This window comes from Podarcis melisellensis (genome assembly GCF_964234715.1).
Source record: "Podarcis melisellensis genome assembly, chromosome: 8".
NCBI classification, from domain to species: domain Eukaryota; kingdom Metazoa; phylum Chordata; class Lepidosauria; order Squamata; family Lacertidae; genus Podarcis; species Podarcis melisellensis.
Window position 1 is genome coordinate 18,599,519 of NC_138540.1, and position 21,927 is coordinate 18,621,445.

General features: G+C 42.3%; 1 protein-coding gene across 15 annotated transcripts in view; it reads left to right on the forward strand.

The window, feature by feature from the left end:
* Nucleotides 1-305: 305 nt before the first annotated feature.
* The window catches only part of RERE (arginine-glutamic acid dipeptide repeats), a 350,074-nt gene continuing 328,452 nt past the window's right edge, over nucleotides 306-21,927 (forward strand). For 6 of the 15 annotated variants that reach the window (XM_081923431.1, XM_081923429.1, XM_081923430.1 and 3 more), the window contains exon 1: nucleotides 513-1,295. The gene's annotated coding sequence lies outside the window, so the exon portion shown is untranslated. Of the gene's footprint in view, nucleotides 471-511; nucleotides 1,296-21,927 lie in introns of those variants that run through there. The other 9 variants (XM_081923428.1, XM_081923432.1, XM_081923422.1 and 6 more) reach the window with 4 other exon arrangements.

Genomic DNA, 21,927 nt, shown 5'->3' on the forward strand with positions numbered 1-21,927 from the left:
TAAGGGAGATAGAAAGAAATTCAGCTAGATAACTTCAATAAAAAGAAGGCACCGCGGGGGGGGGGGAACCCACAACCACACACTTTGAAGATACAAAAATACATGAGGGGAAACTGCCTGTATTTGAGGGCGAAGGGCGGGGGAGGGGAGTAGCGCCCCCGCTCCGACCCCCAAGCTCAGCGCGCCAACCGTCGCGGGCGCGAGGAAGAATCCCCGCCCCCGGCCTCCCGCCTCGCCCAATCCCAATCCCGCTCCCTTCCTACTCACTCAAACATACATATGCACTCTCTCTCTCACACACACTCTTTTTTAAATCACTTCCATCCTTTGCCCTGATTGGTCGCGGCTTCTTTGCCGGGGTCATGAGGTCCCTCCTCCTCCTCCCCCACCGCACACATCTATATACACACACGCACATTCATAGACAGGCACACACCGGCTCCAGCAGCCAATGAGGAGGCGCGATACTGGTATGTGGCGCTGGCCTGTCTGGGGGTGGTTGCTGGGTGTCTCTTTGGTTGTGTGAGGAAGAGGAGGAGGAGGAGGAGGAGAAGGAAGGAGAGAGAGAGAGAGAGAGAGGAAGAAGAAAAGAGAGGAGCTCACACTGCTGCTATTATTGCTTATCTCTCTCTCTCTCTCCCTTCACCTTCTTTTGCATATATATTTCCCCACAGAAGGAAAAGAGGAGGGTGTGCATTGAGCTGGCTGGATTATCTCTTCCTCCCCCCTCCTCAATATTCACCCATCTTTTTCCTTCACCCCCACTGGCTTCCTCCTGCTCCTCTTGCACGACCCCCCAGCCCTCTCTCAACCCCTCTTTCTTTCCCCTCACCCGCCCCCCACCCCCACTGAGCACATTGTCTCCTCCCACAACAGTCTCGGGCCCCCTCCTCAATCTTTGGCCTCTTCCGCCTCCCCTAAAAGAAACAACCCCAAACCCTGAAGAATCTGACTCCATAAGCATCAGAGGATCCAACTGAGTCAGTCTCCCACCCCTCCCCCTTCCCTGCTTCCATTCATAATAGGAGCCCCCTCCCATCACCACATCTCTTGCTTTTCCTCCACAATCTCGTTCTTTCTATCCCCCCTTTTTTTGTTGGGGGGCTTCCATAGCCTCTTTCCCAGAAACCCAAATCCTCAGCAACACATATATTTTAGCCCTGACCCTTCCACAACTCTCCCCTCCCCATCCCATTCTTCCTCTGCTTCTTTCAGACTTTCCTTGGGATCTACCCATTGTCCCCCACCCCCACCACCAAAAAGAATCTACTGATGGTGTGATCTGTGAGGTGAAGGTGAGTAAGGAAGTTCTCGTTGAATTGCTTTTTGCTTTTTTATTTCCTTCCCCATGGTTTGTGCAGGAAGTGATATGGGGTAGGTGGGAAATTGGAAGGGTTTTTTTTGTGTGTGTGTGTTTTGGTTGAGGTGTGCTTAAAAGGCCCCTTTAAACACCTGGTGGTTTCACATGTAGCTCAAAAAGATTTCGGTAGAGAACTGGAGATTTTGTTGTTAGAGACTGACTCTGCCCCACCCCCAGCCACTCCATGAAGTGTTTTGAGAAACTGGGTTTTTGTGTATGTGCATGTTATGACTCGGAATGAGTGTTGAATTCTTCAGATGACTCTTGAATGGATATTGGGAGTCCATGTGGATGCAATTCAAAAAGAGGTTGAAATTGGTGATTTGTAACATTTGCTTTCTTCCTGTCACTGCTGATATCTAGTTAGATTCATTCTTTGTTTTACCAGTCACTGATTGGTGAAACCCCCTCCCCTCCAAAAAATAAAGGATAACTTTGTCTTCTATGCACATTTTAAATAGATGGAAGATTTGTAGAAGATTTGGGGGGTGGGAAGAGACTATTCTCTGTACAATATGGAAACATCAACTTCAGTGATTTCCCACCTTCCCTTTTTTATTTTAGTACAGCTTATGTGTGAACTGTTTTAGTTGATAACCATTCCCAGTGTGATCTCTCTCTCTCTCTCTCTCTCTCTCTCTCTCTCTCTCTCTCTCTCTCTCTCTCTCTCTCTCTCTGTTTTTGTGTGTGTCTGTGTGTGTGTGTGTGTGTGTGTGTGACAGACCCTCCCAAATGGGTTGTTAGGAAAGAGTAAGCTGTTCCCCATTTTGTGAATGAATGCATGATGTTTGCATTGATTGCATTAAGAGAAGATTGTATCAATCACAGACACCCTCTCTGAGATACTTGCCTTTGACTTGCACAGCCACATACATATATGTTCACCCCTCTTTTTAAGATTTGGAAAATATTTGGGAACAGAGAGGTGTGGGAGGGGAGAGAGCAGAAGCGAAACTCCTGAAAACTATAACAGTTGGTGAAGTTGGCTGTAAGAAAACAAAATGATTCATTCATTCATTCCTTCATTCATTCAAGCATGTGGTTGAGTTTGGTTTATTTTTGAATACTGTTTTGCTGTTGCTTTTAATTTAGTGACTGCCTTTGCTTGTGAACAGCTTTATTTCTGGGTTTTATAGTACCATGTCATTTTACAAAAAAGTGTACCGGTATATGTGTGTGTGTATATATATATATCCCCTTTTGTGGTTTGTGTGTGTGCCTAGTTCTGCTGCTGTAAAGTGAAACTCCAGTCAATAGTATTCATTACTATAAGTGATATAAACATTTGGTCTCTGTTTATTACAAATGTATGTCAAGATTTAGAATTAACAAATATATCTGAAATGCCATGTTCCACAACAAGCAAGAAATTAAAAGTGTATTTTACTCTTGTTGCTAACACTTAATTTAACTCTTAACTGTTGGCACAGCTAGGTGCTAAATACATACAATAGCACCCCATTTGGTGTGCTTTTATGTGTGTAGACTGCTTTCATAGGATGTGGGGAGCCTGAAGATTGGGGTGAGGGAAGTACAGTTACTGGGTGTGGAATCTGATTTAAAAAGTGATTGACTTCTTTTGGTTTTGTTCCTGGAGCATGCACTATAATTTATTTGCCAGGATCAATTTCTTTCGTTTTAATGATTTCTTCTTGTGGGTGGTGAGCTGCTATGCTAATCTATTAGTTAGCGAGGACTGAAGGAAAAAGAGGGAGAGACCCACACAATGCCTAGGGTGGGATCTTATTGTTCACTTTCTCTCATAGTTAGAGCCATGCTTGCCTACAGAGAAATAAAGCATTTCCCCCTCCTCTTCTCTCTCTCCCCCCTTGCTTTTTTAGCTGGGAAGCATTACTCCATTACTTCTGCCTTTACAAGGTTAGAGAGAGGCCATCCAAGGTGAATGGAAGAAAAGCCAACATCCACCTAAAGCTCCTTCTTTCCTCTTCCCTTTTCTTAGACTTAGCTTCTCCTGCTGTTCCTGTGTGTGAGTGAATTTCAAAGGTGATAACAGTAAACTCTAGAGGTTGTAGCCAGTGTTAAGTCAGCCGAAGAGTAGAAGCATTGAAATTGATGGGCATGACTGTCTTAGGACCATACATTTCAGTGAGTCTACTTTGAGTAGAACTCAGTTGGATACAATCCTAGGCTTCCAGTTTGCATAGAGTGGTCTCCCTTTCTTCCTCCAAAGAAAATTGCCAGAGCTTTCTGAGTAACAATGTATTCATTCCTCCTTATTCCTGAATGTAGCACCTTATGTCCACAAGACAGGTGTGTTTTGTTCTGCATGCAGAAATTATCACGTTCAGTTCCTGGCTCTTTCCAGTTGAGAGACTCAGGTAGGAGGTGTCAGGAAAGCCTTTTCTTTGCCTCAGATCCTGGAGAGCTGCTGCCAACCAGAGCAGGCAGTACTGATTTTGATAAAGAGAGTCTGACAGCTTCTCATGTTTCAGACAGTGTCAGAAACTAGTCAGGTGCCAGGCATGTTTTGTGACTGGTGTGGGCCCAATTGCCACCTGGGGAGATCTCTAGATGCCAGGTCGGCGACTGGGGAAAGCAAAATGTCACTTAGAGAAGGATCTGAAATATTTTCCTTGAAGATCAAATTTGTTTTATTCTGGAGTGTTTTATTTGATGTTTTGATGTGTTGTAAACTGCTTTGAGATTTGTTTCAAAAAATATAAAGTGGTATAAAGATGATGATGATGATGAAAATAATAATCCCACTGCAACCCCCCCCCAAAAAACCTGCACTTAGAAATTCCAATTAGATTATATATTCCAATTAGATTATATATCTGAGTTTCTAACACTGGCAAGAGAAACCAATAACCCTACAAGGTATGTTTGTATATGGATCGCTCTGTGGCAGAGGTGGGCTGACCCGAGTCGTGTGTGGTATTCCAGTACACCAATCTAATTTTTTATGAGTGTATTTTAAATTTACTGTACAAAACAAGAGTGCTTAGGATCCCTTCTCAATTAAGGCATCACTAGTCTATGGGACGCGGGTGGCACTGTGGATTAAACCACAGAGCCTAGGACTTGCCGATCAGAAGGTTTGGAGGTTTGAATCCCCGCAACGGGGTGAGCTCCTGTTGCTCAGTCCCTGCTCCTACCAACCTAGCAGTTCAAAAGCACATCAAAGTGCAAGTAGATAAATAGGTACTGCTCCGGCGGGAAGGTAAACAGCATTTCCGTGTGCTGCTCTGGTTCGCCAGAAGCGCCTTAGTCATTCTGGCCACATGACCTGGAAGCTGTATGCCGGCTCCCTCAACCAATAAAACGAGATGAGTGCCGCAACCCCAGAGTCGGTCATGACTGGACCTAATGGCCAGGGGTCCCTTTACCTACCGTAGTCTGTGTTAAATTATCTGCGAGCACACTCTTGCTTGAGAAAAATGTAGGCAGTCCCTTGCTGGATCAGACCAGGGATTCCAGCAGGCCATGGTAGTCTACCAGAAGCTGTCTGGCGATCAAACTGTGAGCTGTCTTCTGCTTTCTGCCATCCCCTTGTGTATACCCCCCCCCATCCCTCAACGATGAAGAGGGTGGTTGTCTGCTTAAGGTAGCTTTTTGTGTCCTGCTTCACTTCTTAACCTCCAAGCGTTCCTGGCATACTTTCAAATGTAAGTTGTTCCTTCTAAAGCCCTTGGCAATGGATAACAAATATTAACTAATCTCCTTGTAATGAAATTCCATCTATGCTTCTCTAGTAACCAGATTCCTTTGGCTTCAGGTTCATAACCCTCCTTGTTTTCTGTTGTATATCTTTCTCTTTTCCATGCCTTGCTTTTAGGCCAGCAGTTATTTCATAGGGATGCCATTATAAGACATAGTCTGGCCAAGAAATAGGTCAGTGGTTGAACATAAGAGTTTTCACTGGGACTTGACTAGTGGTGGGAGGTATTTGTAATAATGAGCTTCGACAAGACCCTGCTCTGAATTATTAATTTAACTCTCCATGTCTGCTAGCTTTTCCAGCTAATTGCAGAGCCTGGACTCCTAAGTTGTATCTTCTGACAGTGTTAGCCCCCAAGGGCAGAAGAACAGCCTTGCTGGATTGGACAAAAGGACCATTTATTCTAGGAGTGGGCAACATGTGGCTCTCCAGATGTTATTGAACTCAAGCTCCCATTAGTCCCATTCAGCATGGCCAGTGGTCAGGGATGAAGAGAGTTGTAGTCCTGCCAGATGTTTACCAGAAAAGGGCATGGAAGGAATGGCTTTTCTTTGTTGGTTTCCAGCATCTGGATTTCTGGTTGTATATTACATGCTAACATGGACACATTTAGCTATTGTGGTTAATAGCCCTTGAGGGACAGGAATGTGTATAAAATGTAACAGACTGTCCTCTGCATCAAATAAAACAAAACTCATTACCCACAGGGGATGTGATGGAGGACAGGTTCATTCCATACATTTAAAGCACATCCAATGTACATTTAAAGTATATGACTTACTCCCAAAGAATACTGGAAACTGTAGTTTCCCCCTCATAGAGCAACAATTCCAGCAACCTTAACAAACTACAGTTCCCAGAATTCCTTGGGGGAGGCCATTTGCTTTAAATATTAAACATATATTTAAATGTATGATGTTTTAAATGTATGGTGTGGGTTTGCTCCAGGTAGGTGGCACTGCTAGAATAACAATCCTCTCCTCCATGAAATACCACCCTCCATGCATCTTCCTTAGGAGGCAAAGCTCCTATTCAAGCTTGCATAGTGACCCCTCTGTTCACAAAATGAGAACTGATGGAAGATGCCAGAGCAGGCACAAATCTTGGGCGCTGTTCTGAAATCACTGAGTTTGTTCTATTATTAAGGATGCTGAGATTCTTATTATTGATTGACCATACTCGGAACAATCTAAAGCCATATTGTCATTTTACAGACCTGATGGAGATTAAGCCACTTGCCTCAGTGTAAGGTCTTGTCAAGTACAATAGGCAGGGAAAAAGGAGATTATGTCTGCCACCCCAAGTGCCGTGGAGGAAAAGCAGTATTCATGTGTAATAAAGCCTGTATGTAATACAGACAGCATACATACGTAATAAACGACACAGATAAATTCAATCGTCTTGGAACGTGGGTTGGCCTCTCTAATTTCTCTTGACTCGCTCCAGTTTCTCTGTGTGCCTCAGTCACTAATATTGCTGGTTTTGTTTTCAAAGGAGGCTGTAGCCCTTTCCTCCCTTTTTTGTATAAAGACTTGTTTTCCCCTATGGGGTTGATGTCTCTGGGGTTTCAAAACATACTGTGGGCTTCATTTGGTCTGTTCCATCATATAAATGGATGAGGAGGCATGCATTGAAATGCTTTGTGAATCCCCTGCTATAATAAAAATATTGGGCATGGGTATCAGACTAATTGCCATGGCAAGCTGCTTGTGCTGTGTGCCACCTCTAGTAAATTGGAAAGAATCACTAGATGTTCAGAGGTGATAAAGTGAAATTAAAACAAATCTGAGTTAAAAATGAGTTCGAATGAAAACGAGCCAGGAAAGGAGGTGTATTCACTAATGCAACCTAAATTGACCTGGATTCTGTTTATCTTTAATTCACCTCACCCACAGAATACAAATTAGTCTATTCTCATTATGTATGCATACATCCATTTACACTAATGGGAGTTTATTTTTGAGGTAGGGTGCAGTGGCAGAACTGCGGCTTGGCATTCTCATTTGTGGCTTTAAATCAATGAACACAATATTTGCCTGTAATATTATTTTGGCCAAAGAAAGTGTCTGGAATTACTCTTATTGTTTGCAAGAAGAAGACTTAACATTTTCTGGACCGATAGTCAGAATGGATTGTGAAGATGCTCAAATGGAACTGGGAGTCAATTCTAAAGGCTCCTCCCTGGTCAGTGATGTTTTCACAAGAGGGTTATTTTATATCAAGTGATCAAACTTTTTTACCTCATTCAATCCAATTTTCTTAATATTTTGTAGACTTGTTGAATGATCAAAACTAAGTTTAAATCTAAAATTTTAATTATTTCTCTCACCCCTTTGTGAATTATGAGGGTTTGAAAAAAATTCGGCCTTGCTGGACTACACAAAAACCTTAAAAGCTCAGCCCAGAATTGAGAAACTAAAAACACCACTCTAAAACATCAATCCCTTCAGAACTTTATGAGCTTTAATATGATATGTCACATGATGGACTTACTTTAAAATTTAAATTTAAGTTACAAAATTTAAAATTTAAAAAGTGATTAAAAATTAACATGATTTAAAATTTCCCAAAAAAATTATTGATTATTTAATATTTTTAAGAGCTACCTGCAAATTTTCATCTTTGGCTCTCAATGAGATCATATTTAGAATAAATATTTTGTAAATACCTGTCTGCCTTATTGGGTTCTGTTTCATGAATTGTTGTAATGTTCATGAAATGAAATACTAACAAGAATTCTTTCAAAGCGTTAATTCTGTCACACAGTTGCAAGCTATCACTCGGCTTTGGAACACATTTTTAAAAGAGAAGCCTAACTAGCTTTTCAGATACCTTTTAATTGAGTAACTTTCTAAAGAAATGTCTGAAGTAACTGATATTATAGTTTGGTCTTATTTTGTTATATTTTACTACAAGAAGACCCATTTATCCAAAATAGAACCCAATAAGGCAGGCCTGTATTAGGCAGACCTTAGAAATATTAAATAATCAATAATTTGGGGGGATTTTTAAATCATATTTATTTTTGTAATCACTTTTTTAAATTTTCAGTTTTGAAACTTAAATTTAGAATTTAAAGTAATAATAAGTAAGTAACACTGGCTGTGCTTTTAGGGCCCAACAGAGGAAGCTGTCTTATATGAAGATATGCACTGACTGGCAGCAGCTCTACATGTTTTCAGGCAGGAGCCTCTCCCATCCGTACCCGAAGATGCTGGGGAATTGAACTTGGGACCTTCTGCATGCAAGGCTGATAGTCTACCACTGAGCTATCGCCCTTCCACAAGTCATGCTTGGCCTTGATAGGATATCTAACCTGCAGTTAACACAGAATCTGCACTGAAGTGTTTGAGTTCTTGTCTCTGATATCTTTCTGAGCTTTGGAGGCATTGAATTCCTTTCAGACAACCAGCATGGGGTTAGGGTTGAGCCCTTGCCACATTTCCTTCCTAAGTCTGATGGAGAATGGGGTGGCTTCTGGCGCTTTGGCACAGAGCTTTGGTAGCATTTGCCAGAGTCAAGAGGGATGCTGGGTATGGAGGTGAATTTGGGCATCCCTGTCCTCACTCACAACATGCACATGATTCTGTGCATGTTGAGACACAGACAGTGGGCTCCTTAATTCCCTCTCACTCAGTACAGATAGTGATGGAGACTTTGGCCTTCCTCTTTGTTTATTTACCTTTGTTTTCATTCCCACATCCTTGTGTTTTGAGTCCTTCAGAAGATTGAGCAATGAAGCTGCATAAAAGGTGAGGGCTCTGCCCAAGCATTTGTTGCCATTCCCAATATTAAGAAGGACTTAAGGAGCCATTTGTGCATCTGGAGGCTAATAGCAATGAGCTATTCTGGGCATTGTGGGGAAGGAGATTCAGTCCTCATTCTACCAGTCCTCTATATACTTACAAAATTGACTCTTCTCTGTTTTGCTTTTATAGAGGACAATGTAGCCTGAGCTTGTGTTGTCTAGTACCCTGGTTATTTCCTCCCTTGTTCTGTTCTTCATTAGCTGTTCTGAAATTGTACTTACTGGTAAGTGTGTTTCGCTGCATCAAATGCAGGTTTTTATTTTTGTGGGGTCAGGGCTTGGACCTCAGACAACCTGTGAAATATTGCCTTGACACAATGTGCCCTGTGAAGTTGTGGAAGTGTCACTTGCAGGAGAGCTTGCTCTGTGTTTTTTTTTTTTTTTAATGATACGACTTTGCTCAGCCCAGAGGTAACATGCTGAAAGTGAGCAACTGGCATGGGAGATGAGAAATAACTACAGTGGTACCTCCGGTTACGAACTTAATTTATTTCGGAGGTCCGTTCTTAACCCAAAACTGTTCTTAACCTGAGGTGCGCTTTCGCTAATGGTGCGTCCCACTGCCGCCGGGCCGCCAGTGCACGACTTCTGCTCACATCCCGGGGCAAAGTTTGCAACCAGGAGACCTACTTCCGGGTTAGTGGAGCTCGTAACCCAAAGCGTTCATAAGGAGGACAGTACGTAACATGAGGTTCCACTGTATTTTGAAAGCTGAAGGAGGCAGCCAAAGGAGGACAGTGGATGCCAACAGGCTTGGTACAGTATGAGAAATGTCTAAGCAACAGAAGCCAGTACCATGTCAGAAGCACAGGTCAGCTTTGCCAAATATCCGAAGCTGCCATCTTTGAAGTTGGAGCATCGGTGCATCTTAACTCAGGATTGTTTCCTCTCAGCCCCACTCACCTCACAGAGTGTTTGTTGTGGGGGAGGAAGGGAAAGGAGAATGTTAGCTGCTTTGAGACTCCTTTGGGTAGTGATAAAGCGGGATATCAAATCCAAACTCTTCTTCTTCTTCCTCAGCCTGGTTCCCCTGGTCCCCCATCACTTGCTACCCGGCATCTGATAACAGTGGTGGAAACCTTGGGCTCGGGGGCCAAATGCAGCCCTCTCTCCGCCTGGCTGTCCAGAATCTCCTGTGGTCGTGCTGCAATCCAGCCCTCAGCTCCTCTCCCCAGTCCTCACAAGACTTGCTCCTTGCTCTTTTGCCTGGCTGGAATTCATCCTTGAATGGTCATAATGCCTCTTGCTTGGTGAACGAAGGATGGAAGTTGTATGTGTAAACTGCTGAATTTGTGTGTGTGTGGGATGTAGTGTACTGGATAGAGGTAAGCATTGCATCCATTGATCTGACCACATTTGCCCTTGGCCCCACTGGTGCACAGCCTCTGGAAGGTACTCCAAAAGGGAATGTGGTCCTCCAGCTGAAACAGAGCAGGAGTTGGGAACCTACCTTACAGCCCCTTTCCAGATCATTTCAGATCTTCCCTGCTTGCACTCTCTTGAAGTTTAAACAGACTCTCTCTCTCTCTCTTGACAGGGAAAGGTTGAAAATGACTTCTAAATGTAATCTTGATGAGCTGCTCTTTCTCTGTGTTCCTGCAGAGGTCACCTAAGTGAATCTTTTTTCTTTTTAAAAAAACCTTTAGGAAATGGAGCTGATTTAGTATTATGAGATTTAAACCAAATCAGTTGTTATACTTTTTTTGGTAAGGGGGCAATGGAAAACACCTGGCTCCTTTTTTTTTTTTTTTTTTTTTGCTTCAAAATATCTAGAATGGGGATGTTTCTTTTCTAGCCAATGGGGTGAACAATACTGCAAGATGGTAAATCTTTCAGCTTTTCGCCCCTTTGCCTTTTTTCATTTAGAAATGCCATTTCTGAACTACTTGAAGCCTTTAGCCCTCTCCTCCCCCCTCCGTGCTTCCCTTTCTCTCTATGTGGTTCTTAGGGTTTTCCATTTGGCAACTAGGTTCCCCTTTGATCTTTTGCTTTAAAAACAAAAATAAGATGAAAAGAACAAACACTTAAATTTGTTTTCAAAAACACCACAGGATATTGGTGTCTTTGTTCTAAAAGCAATGTCTTGACAGCTTGGAGATTTTTCTGCACTTTGACTCTGCTTTTTTGGTAGTTTATGTTGATGCTCTCATTTGATTGGCAGTTTGTCTCTGGAAAATGGCCCGATACAATCTGTGCTACACACACATATTAATTTGTGGTAGTGAATCTTTTATTTTTTTCTTTAGAGCAAAATAAATTTGTGAGAGTGAGGATTTAAATTTTTGGGAGGCACTAAGGGCTCAGATATAAAATGAGAATCCCAAGATGTGGTGGTTTACTTTTGGGTGGGTGGGGGAGATGGAGAGTGTTAGCAAATGCATGTGGAATTCTTCTTGTGGTTCCCATGTGAGTGAAAGGCAGCACTCTTTGTTTCTAAAACAAACCACATTCGAAACTGGTTTTGCTACAATCCAAAGTGCTTTTAATAGCATTCTTTGCACTGGTGAGCCAGCAGGTATAAAAGCAATTCTGGAATGTCAAGGTGTGGACACAAGACAGTGCTAATATTTGCTGTATGTGGAGAACTCAGGATTTGATTGACATGTTTTAAACCCAGTTGCTTGAGTCTTCCTGAATTCAAGTGAAGATCAAGCCTTCATAGTTTTATTAGCTTCTACTCAAAGAGAAGGTGGCTAGCGTGCATTACTCCAGTTAAGATTTTAATCCTCAAATCTTCTAGGGAAAGCTTGTTTCTTTCTACATAACCTGAAGTAGGGGAGCCTTAACTTCCATGGGACCAGATTGCAGAGGGATAGCTGTGTTAGTTTGTTGCAGCAAAAAATTAAGAAGACTTGGAACAGAATCACTGTGGCATAAATTCTTGTGGGCCAGGGTTAACTCTAGTAAATGCAGTTTCTATTGCTGGTGGCTTGTTTCTCAACGTAGGGTAATAGAAAATCCAGTTGTGAGGCTGTATGCCTCTGAGTCTCAGTTGCTGGGTATTACAAGTGGGGAGAGTACTATTGTTTTTGGGTCCTGTTTCCAGACTTCCCCATAGTCATCTTGTTGGCCATTTTGAGAATAGGATGAGGGTTTGATGGGCCTTTGGTCTGATCTAACAGGGCTGTTAGTACAGTATGTTCTTATGAAGGGTGCTTCCTTGTTAATACATTTAGATTCTATTTACAGTATTTTGAATATTTTTACAGTGCCTATTAACCCAGATGTTTCCAAGGACCCAACATGGGGAAACTGGCTTGTACCTGGTCAGATTATCTCAGAGTAACCCCTTTGAAATGAATAGTCCTATGTCCATTAATTCCAAGGGTTCTACTCTGAGTCGGGCTAACATTGGATATAATCTCTAATTTTCTTATCTGAACACAAGTTAAGACTGTTGTATGACTGCTTAGGTAAGTTTATTTAAATAAGTCTTCATGTGAATGAACAGCAGTTTTGGAGTGGGAAAAAGCTCTTTTTATTATGCCTTTATTATTGTTGTTGTTGTTATAGCCTGCCTTTTTACCTGACAAAGACTCAAAGTGGCTTATAGCTAAAATAGAAGCAGCTAAAAGCACAGAAAAAGGCAATCATTAAAACCTACATGTGCTGTATCAGGACCCATCTTGGAGGCATTCCTTCCTTTGTAACAGAAAAAGGGGGATGCTACTTCTAAGAAACAGCTTGGCTTTTCACGTTTTTTGTGTGGGCCCTTCTATGAAATGATTACTTTTTTAAAAGAAAAAAGTTCTTCCCAGTTAGTTGGGGAACCATTTTCATGTCATCTAACTGAGCAGTCCTAATTCATATTGTGCATGTGTTAAAATCTGGCAAAGAGGCTTTTGATGCTAATGCTCCAAGCTTCAGGTCTCAAGTTTGCTTGTAGCTTAGCAGTCTTCTGTACATTTTAAATTCACTGTAGTTTTAGGCCCTAAGCAGCTTGTTAAAAATGTTGTTAATGCAAACTACGTGGGAAGCTCCTGTATTAGAAATTAATACCTTTTTATATGGGCTCTCTCTGTCTATTCTGTGCATTCTGTAGTTCCCCCTTCCTACTTGAAAAGAAATAGTATTTCTGCTTTGCTTCTTGCATTGTGTTCTTTCCTGTTTTTCCTCCCCCCTCAGTTTAGTTATTTTTTATATATATAAAAGGTATTTGTCTCACATCACCCTTTTCATTTTAAATTAAAATGCTTTCTCTTTGCTGCTTTGACACTCCATTTCTTCTTATTGTTTCTTTGTATGCCTGATGTTTTTCCTGTGCCTAGCTTTTTTTTTTACCTTGTTGCTTTGATTTGCAGTTTTTCATTAAAATGCCTCTTCTGTGCATTTAACCAGATTTTTCTGTTCGCTCAGCATTTGGAGAGGATCAGAAGGTGATGCGGGAGCGAAAGCTGACGGGTGCAAGGCAGCCTTAGTGCTCAGATGCTGCCGTGCTTTTAAGTTCCTTGAATGCAAGCTTTGCTTGAACTGCAGAGGTTGCTATTTTCACAGTGCAATTGGCAGCTTTCTTGAGGGTATGTCTCTGCAGGACATTTCCCTACTACTTTGGATTTGGTGTTGTGGCACACAGCTGGAGTTTCTGGGGTTGTAGGGGAATGTGTGGCACTGGGATTTGTATCTACCACCCATGCCAGTCCAGCAGAATCCATTGTTTGTTGTTGATTCAGCTGGGAGTTCAGGGGAAGGTCAGTAGGCATGTGGCATGACTGGTGTGGATGGTGTGTGTGTTTGTGTGTGTGTGTGCGCGCGCTCTATTAGAATGTTGACTTGCTTCTCTCTTCATAAGAGCAGCCAATGCCTTCCTTATTGTTTAGAACAGAAAATTAACACAATCTAATAACTGGTGTTGTGGGATACACACATTCAACTAAGACTCAATAGTGAAATATATTTGAATATCTAAAAGTGTGACAGTGATTGTGACTTGGCTTTTTTCTTGTTTAGAAATGTAATTAATTTTTAGGAAACTTTCTCTCACCTTACCTTTGATATCTGTGCTACTGAATTACTTCTACAACTTTAATTTTAGAGAAAATGTGCTAATTTAAACATTATCAGTACAGTAGTACTATAACTGTTTTAACAATATGTTAAAGGTAAGTAAAAATTTATCAGTTTAAGAGTTAGACCCATAAGTAGTTGCAGTTGCCAGGGCATTACCACATTCACCTCTACATAGTTCTAGCCTGATTTAAAACATTGCGATATATTGAAATATCGCGATGAATAGCTGGTGATATATTATGATATTGAAAACCAGATACCGCCCTGCTCTAGTTGCCATGTTCTAGCAGGGAGGCATCCTGACTCGCTGCTATTAGGGCTGGAGGCACATGCTTGTCGTCCATTTTTAATGCTTTTCGTGTCCGAACTGGGGAAAATAAATTCCTTCCCTCCTCCTGTTTCCTAATTAAATTCTGAAAGGCAGTACTGTCTGATTCTCCCATCATCCGGGGGATCAGAGGCCAATGGGAGGCTGTTCTCCATTTATTCTAAGGAAGAACATCATGGCAATGGGGAGACCAAGCTGGTCCTTTCCATTGGCCAAAGGAGCAGCAGCCGCAGGAAGCTTGCTTCTTCCCCTGCCAAGCCTTGCCAGAAAGAGCATTTATGAGAACGCTTTGCCCTCTCAATCTCTTGTCCTTTTAGATTGTAAATCTGAAGGCAGAAACGAACTTAAGCCTATCTGGTCTATTTTATTTTATTTTGCATTGAAGAGCAGGGTACAAATACTTTAAATAATAAATGAATAAATACTTGAATGCTGCTCAGCTATGGGTGTTGCTTGTGACTCTGGATCATCTCTCTTAGTGTGGAGGTGACCCCTGACTTCCTGATGGTGACCCAGGCTGCTTTGTTGAATTGCATCTGGATTGCTCTTAGCTGTTTTGGTAACCTTGGACTCTCTGGCTCTGACCCCTTACTTTAGTGCCAGATGGTAGCTTGAACTCTGGTTTTCAGCAGCTATTATTTTTCTCCCTGAGTTTTCACAGATGACTCAGCCTAGCATGTACGTTGTTGACCATTACTATGGAAGTGTCCATGATATACAGCAAAGCTGTGCTTCCTAAACTGAAAATATTTTTGTGGGTGTGGTGCAATTGTTGCTTAAAATGTTGTATCCTTTTAGAAAGGCCTGTTTCCTAGTGTTACATGTGGCTGGAAAGTCCACAGTCTGGTATATTGCACTGCTGTGTGTTCATGTCCAGCTTGCAGGTTCCATCTGGTCAGCCACTGTGAGAACAGGATGCTGCGCAAGATGTTCCTTTGACCTGATGCAGCAGACTTGTTCTTATTGTAACCATCAGTTGTTAATATTGGATTGTGTCTCTTTTGTCCTCCTTTATCAGTTTGGTTCTTAATTGCTCTGATTTAGTAAGGAATGGCTCTGCACTCCTATTGAAAGCATGATAAAGAAAGGTTGATGGCTCTCACACATCCCATAGGGTTACCTAGTTGACTCTGCATAGCTGAAATCTTGAGAGATGTGTTCACTAGGATTAAACTTCCTTGGGATATTTGTGTGTGTGGCCCTCAGGTGGGAGTTGTTCTGCAAAGAGGTCTTTCACATCTTGGAAGCGCTTGGCAATGAAAGCTGTGTACAGACAGGCACCGCATGTGCAAGTGAAATCGCATAAAGTGGGAACACAATTGAAAAAGCCTGCAAACACCCTCTAAACCTCTGGAAACCCTTTTAAAAAACCCAGCAGCACTTATTAGACTGGCATGAATGGTGGCTCTCAGTCTTCTTCATCACTGGAGGACAATGTGGAAACAACAACAAGCAGGATAGACCAGTACCTCAAAGTGCTTGGCTGTGGGTCAGATTCACTTGCTGCTTATGGTGTTTTGCAGAGGAACATGGTGATGGACAGCTGGCACTTTTGTTTCTTCAGCTGGTCAGGGTATGCTTGGGCAGCCTCCTGGTCTGTGGCTGCACCTTCACTATTGGTGTGTATGTTCTTCAAATTGAAGCGACATTGATGGGGATAAGCTGGCAGTTCATGTCCTCTAGCCACAGGTTCAGTGTTTTATGTGTCACCACCAGGACCTTGTCCGACACCTGGCTGGTGACTTTCACAGTTATAGGTGTACTCGCTGTCACTGCTGACCGAATTTGCTTCTCTTAATGGGACGTATACCGGACACATTCCTGCAATACTTCTGTGCCACAGCACACACAGTAATGTCATCCTGTAAACAGTACAGCACTTCCAATTTTTCCTCCAGCATGGGCAACACTCACTACTTCTTGGGTTTCTCAGCACTTGAAGAAGATGATACCTTGCATTTAGGTGCCATCTCAAAAAAAATTCTCCAAAAAACGAACTCCTCCTCCCCAAACTCCTCCAAACTCTGCCAAAAATTCTGCAGATTCCACCACTATTGCTCCCTCCAAGCCTCCTTGCTTGAACTCTCCACAGGTCTCAAAGATTGGTGTAAGGGCTCCTGGGATTGCAAAATGTTGTTTTTTGTGATCTTTTAGGGCCATTTTTGCCCCTTTTCATGCCATTTCCGGGTTTGCCACAATGTGCACAGTTGCGCGTGCCTTGAATACACGTAAATGCGGAGTTGCCTGTATATTTTATCCTGCTTTGTTCTAGAATAAAGTTTCCACCCTGTTCTTAGTGACAACCTGGAATCCCCAGAGTTGGGGTTGGCTGCAGACTTCAGTTGCTTAAGACTGTTGCAAGAGGACAGTAACTGCTGTTCCATTGATTACAAATGCTTTCCTACCCCCTAAAAAGAGGATGAGATTTCAAAGGACTGTAGCCAGAAAGGGACAGGCAGCAAAAGTACTCTCCATCACACCATATGCTTCTGATGTGCATGCAGCAGAGATGTGATTTTCCCCATGAATTTAGGCCCTTTTGATTTCCTCTGTCATCAAGATGGCCTTAAATTGCTTCCTCTGCTTTTTCTGAGCATCAAGTCCCTTTAAACCCCTGGCAAACAGGCCTCTGTGTCTTTTGATGTCTCTCCAGTGTTCGATTTGGTCTCTTTAAACCTTTGCGGGCTTCAAAGAAGGTGATTGGTGCCAGAGGGCAGGCAGAGCTCTGACATCTCAAGGAGGCGTTGGGTCACTGAAACATTTCAGAAAGTAGAGCTTGGCTGGCCTTCAGAATAACCTTTACTACAAAACTTGCAGCATTTAAAAGCTTTGGAGCCATCACGGTGGGAGGATGTGCATGATCGTAAGAAGTATGCACACTTGTTTCCAAAGCATGCTACCAGTTTTCATTACTGTGCCGATTTGCTTGTTGAGACTTGCTTTTTTTGGAATTGATGATATATATGTCCTAAGGTAGTAACCCTGTTTGGTGTATTTGGGCTAAATTTACAGTTAGGAAACCAAAATGATATTTGGGGCATTCCGCTGAACTGAAAGTCCCAGAAGGGAAAGCAGCATAAAATGATGGGTGGTGGCTCCTAGATTTGCTGCAACTGAAATCACATCTGAACAGTCTAGAAATTTGTTTACTCTGTGTGGTGGTGGTCTGTGCTCTGGTTGAGGTAGCAAATAACCTGGTAAGATTAAAAAGTATTGTCAACTTTGTTATTGACTACTTTATTCTGGCAATACGTAAACGTAGGTGTTCAGCCTTGAGTGTAAATGAGTAAACGGCAAAGATTTATCTCTTACATTGGGATTGATTAGAACTCCTGAATAACCCCATCTTATATTTTTGAGAGATGCATGTTGTTTACAGTGATGCTATTTGTTGTGCGTGCAGTTCATGGCCTGTATAATGTGAACAGTGTGAATGTGAACACACTGGCAAAATTTCAGTAGATCTGGTTCTATACTTTTTCCAAGAGTGAGTTATATGGGGTGATACATTAGACACACTGGACCCAAATTTGGCTGTCCTACAGTGCTGAATGCTCAGTGGTCTATTTCAAAGTTCTTGCATTTGGGGAATCCTTTCCATGCTAATCTTCTGCCTAGGGACCCTAGTACAGCTACTGTGCAACTTGTGGGGAATGCTGAGGATTTTGGAATGTATTCTAGAATGTACATCCAGTTCATGCAGGGGAATGGCGAGCCCTGCTGGACCTCACCTTTGCCCCATAGGAATCAGTGTTGTGTTCTTAACATGCATCAAATGCTTTCCTGTGGCTAAACATGGCAGGCCAGCATCAGTAGCAGCTGGTAAGCTCACTGTTGGTGAAGCCTGTCCACCATCACTGCTACCCTAATTGAGGAATCTTGAACAAGCTCCTGGAGGAATGCTGGGCTCCTGTGATGACCCAAGACTGCTTCTTCTTGCATGAGATGACCTCAGAAGTGTGGGGCTTTTGCCTTACATGAAATGTACATGAGCTTGCCCTTCCCATTTTTTGCTTCCATGTCCTTTTGTGTCAGGAAGATGGAACATTGCTATTTAAAGGTCACTAACTGCCAACACTGTGTGTCCATCCAAGCTATACAGCCAAGTATTGTTACATTGCCAAATCAAACTATTGTGAGGGTCGTGAATAGACTTCTGTGCTGTATACACTACAGATATTATTGATGGTCTTTTCCCCAGCCTCTCCCCTCCCTACCCAGTTTGTGCATGGAGGAATTGACACTAGTTTGCTTGCCTGTTTGCTTTTCAGAAATGTGATTCAGGAAAGCTTACATACTGTCATCCAACTCGTAATTTCTGTTGCATAAATCTTCTGTTCCACCTCTCTCTTTCTCAAGTGCTGCAACTGCTTTTCTTGCTGCGGAGATCTTCATAAAGGCATATGAAACAATGAGGTTGGTGGCAATTGGTTAATGTTTATGTTCTTGTTCTAAGAAACTGTTCTGGTGTGTACCAGTCTCATGTTTTACTCAATGTGGGTAAATGGATGAATATATATGCCACCTTTCTTTAAACTAAGGGTGAAGAACCTCTCGTTCAGAGCCAAATGTAGACCTTCAGGTGCTTCTGTCTGGCTCTTGGACTTTCTCCAAGCCATACCCTTCACCAGCCCTGTGCCACACCCTCAAGTGCTTATGATTTGCTATAATGTGTGCTTGAACTATTATGATATTGCTTGCTTGGATGGCTGGAGAGGGTATGGGTGTATATAGAAACCTCTGACTTTTGTGTAGCTGGAATGCTGCAAACTGTACCTGAGTAAGGGTCATACCCATTGCTCTGCCCACTCCTTGTCTCTGGCCCTTGGAAGGTTAGTCATGAGGGAATGTGGTGGTCCTCAGGCTGCAATAGGTTCTGCACCCCTGCTTTAAACTTCAGATGGTAGTTTGTGGGCTGTCAACAAATCATAGTTAAGCTTCTAGGTAGGGTTCATAAATAACATTAAGCCATGGTTTGATAAACCACAATTTAGCATGATATGTGAATCAGAGCACTGTTGTCTCCTTCCCTAAATTCAGGAGATACCAACTCTTTTCTCCTCCCCTACCCAATCTGAGGACCTGTTTACTTTGGAGGCCAGTTTTGGCTTTTATCAAATACTTTCCCACATAAAATAGTATTTTGTGTGTGTGTTAAAGCTGTGATTCTTTATTATTGTTTCAGTGGATGGCACTGAAGCTAAAATTTCAACCCTGTTAATCTTTCCTAGTAAAGCACTTAGATACCCAAGAAGTAGATCGACTGATCTGATTGCATGAAGTATCACAGACATGAAGTCCAGCTTCATGTTTTACTGGGTTGGGCTAAAGTCAGAATGGTCAACTTCACTCATATTGGAGGTGTTTCTAGTTACCAGAAAGGATCCTAGGCAGTGACCCAGAAGTCCTGGTAGCAGAATGAGTAACTTTCACTTTGCATTCTCCACTTTTATGTTGCAGGTTTCAGAGCACATCTCCATACAAATTGCAGCCAAACACTGTTAAAAGCCCAGAAGAATAGCTGCTTCGTATCTTAAACCAAGGCAATTATAATTTGTAGAAACTAATCTTTCAGTGCGAAAAGATCTGTCGAGCACTTCGCTTAGCTCGTTATTCTGCCTTCTAATTTGCCAGATTAAAAGAGCCATAATTAATAGGGGCTCGTGCTTCTTTTTGGCATGAAAAAATTGGTAAGCACCCAGTGACATATATTACTTTAACTTTAATTAAACTGTGTACTGGGTTTTATACTGTGTTGTATTTACCAGTTGCCTTCTATGAGAGAGAGAGGGAGAAACCTCCACCATGCAATGGATGTCTAAATGGGAGAGTTGAAAGTGGCCTATTCTATGAATATCTGTTGCACCCTTTCATTTAAGAACTCACCAAAGGCAATCAGGAATTCCATGAAGGCAACTGAGTGGGGACTGGGAAAAGGAGAGGTAGATCTCTCTATTTTTCTTCTGCCAGTCCACTTATTTTCTCTACTAACTGTGGAGGAAGAGAAGCTTGTCCCTCATCCCTTTACATTCCTTTGCCAGCCTACTTTGGTAGAGACAATTTTAAAAAACTTGCCTGCTCAGAGGTCGGTAGTCTGTGCTTCCATGTTATCTGCAAAGCAAGGCTAGTAACTTTTAAAATTTCAGTTTTCAAATATTTTGAGCCTTACATGTTGTACTGACTTTAAGACCAAATTTTAAAACATGCTACAGCTCTACACATCATATGATTTAAAAATATTATATAGCATCTATGTATATGTACAAGGAACAGGCTTGCAGTCTAAAACTGGACATAATGGAGGAAGGGCATAGAAATAGCCACTGGGGTCAGGTCAACAGGAAAAGAGTATGCCATTATTTCAATTGTATGTACCTTGCTTGCTTACAGTAGAGTACAGTGGTACCTCTGGTTACGAACTTAACTCGTTCCAGAGGTCTGTTCTTAACCTGAAACCGTTCTTAACATGAGGGACCACTTTAGCTAATGGGGCCTCCCGCTGCCGCTGCGCCACCGCCGCACGAGTTCTGTTCTCATCCTGGGGCAAAGTTCTTAATCCTAGGTACTACTTCCGGGTTAGCGGAGTCTGTAACCCGAGGTGTTTGTAACTCGAGGTACCACTGTATTGGGACTATAGCATGGGGATAGACTCCAAACCAATGTATTCTTGTAACTTTTGGATTGTATCACTTAAATATGTGATAGAATCAAGCTGGTTTGGCTTCAGGCCCTTTGCCAGGGGCTGGGAACTTTTCCATCCTCGCCAGTGGGACAGATTATTATCTCCCCACCCCTACTAGGCCAAAGATGACAAATGGCTAGGACTACCCATCTGTCAATCACATGATGTCACTACAGCATCCGGAGATGCTGCACCTTGAGGATTTGATTGTTGCAACTTCAAAGCATGGCAGGGGACTGCTTGAAAGCCCCTTTGCAGGCACCCCTGTGCTTCTCTTTAAACCTCAGAATATGGGAGGTTTAAAGAGCAAGGTAGGGCTATTTGCAAAAGGGCTTTCAGACAGCCCCATGCTGTGCTCCAGCTGTGTGTGCCTGTTTGCAGCAGGGGAACTGCACAGGATTTAACCTACGCTCATCAACTGATTTAGTCTCTTACATAGATGTGCCCCACCACCGCATGTACCCTAAAACAAGATAATCACATTTACATAGGAACAAATATGCATAGAAACGCAATCTGTACACCAAAGATTTGAAGTGTATAGTCTAGTGCAGTTGGGATGTCTAGTGCGGTTGGGATGTACATGCTTAAGACTCTGTGCAAACCTTGATAATCCAAAGTGCAGACCTTGGGTGGGTGGGGTGAGTTGGAGTGATCAGTGTCCATACAATGAAGTTGCAACTTTAATTGCCCAAAGTAGTAGGAATCTAAAACAGAGCAGTAGGTTGGAATATTTCTGGTGGGATTTGAATGATTGGCATCTAATGCTTACTGGCATCCTTGTCTGAATGACTAATATCTAGAGGAATTGGGGAGCTAATTGGCATTTTGAAAAACAAAAGCAAAATAGCATAGTCACAATATTGTAGGCTTAAGTTGTGTTCAGACTGGCTTTGTGCTCTGCTTGATATATTGGTGCAATTTAGGTAAGAGTGAATGGAACATTGCGGGAGCAGATCAGTAGAATACTGTATCCTTAAAAGTAATGGAAGGCAGCAGAAATGCTTTTTGCAGGCTCTAAAATATTCTGGCAATAAAAGGAACATGGAAAATTTAAGGG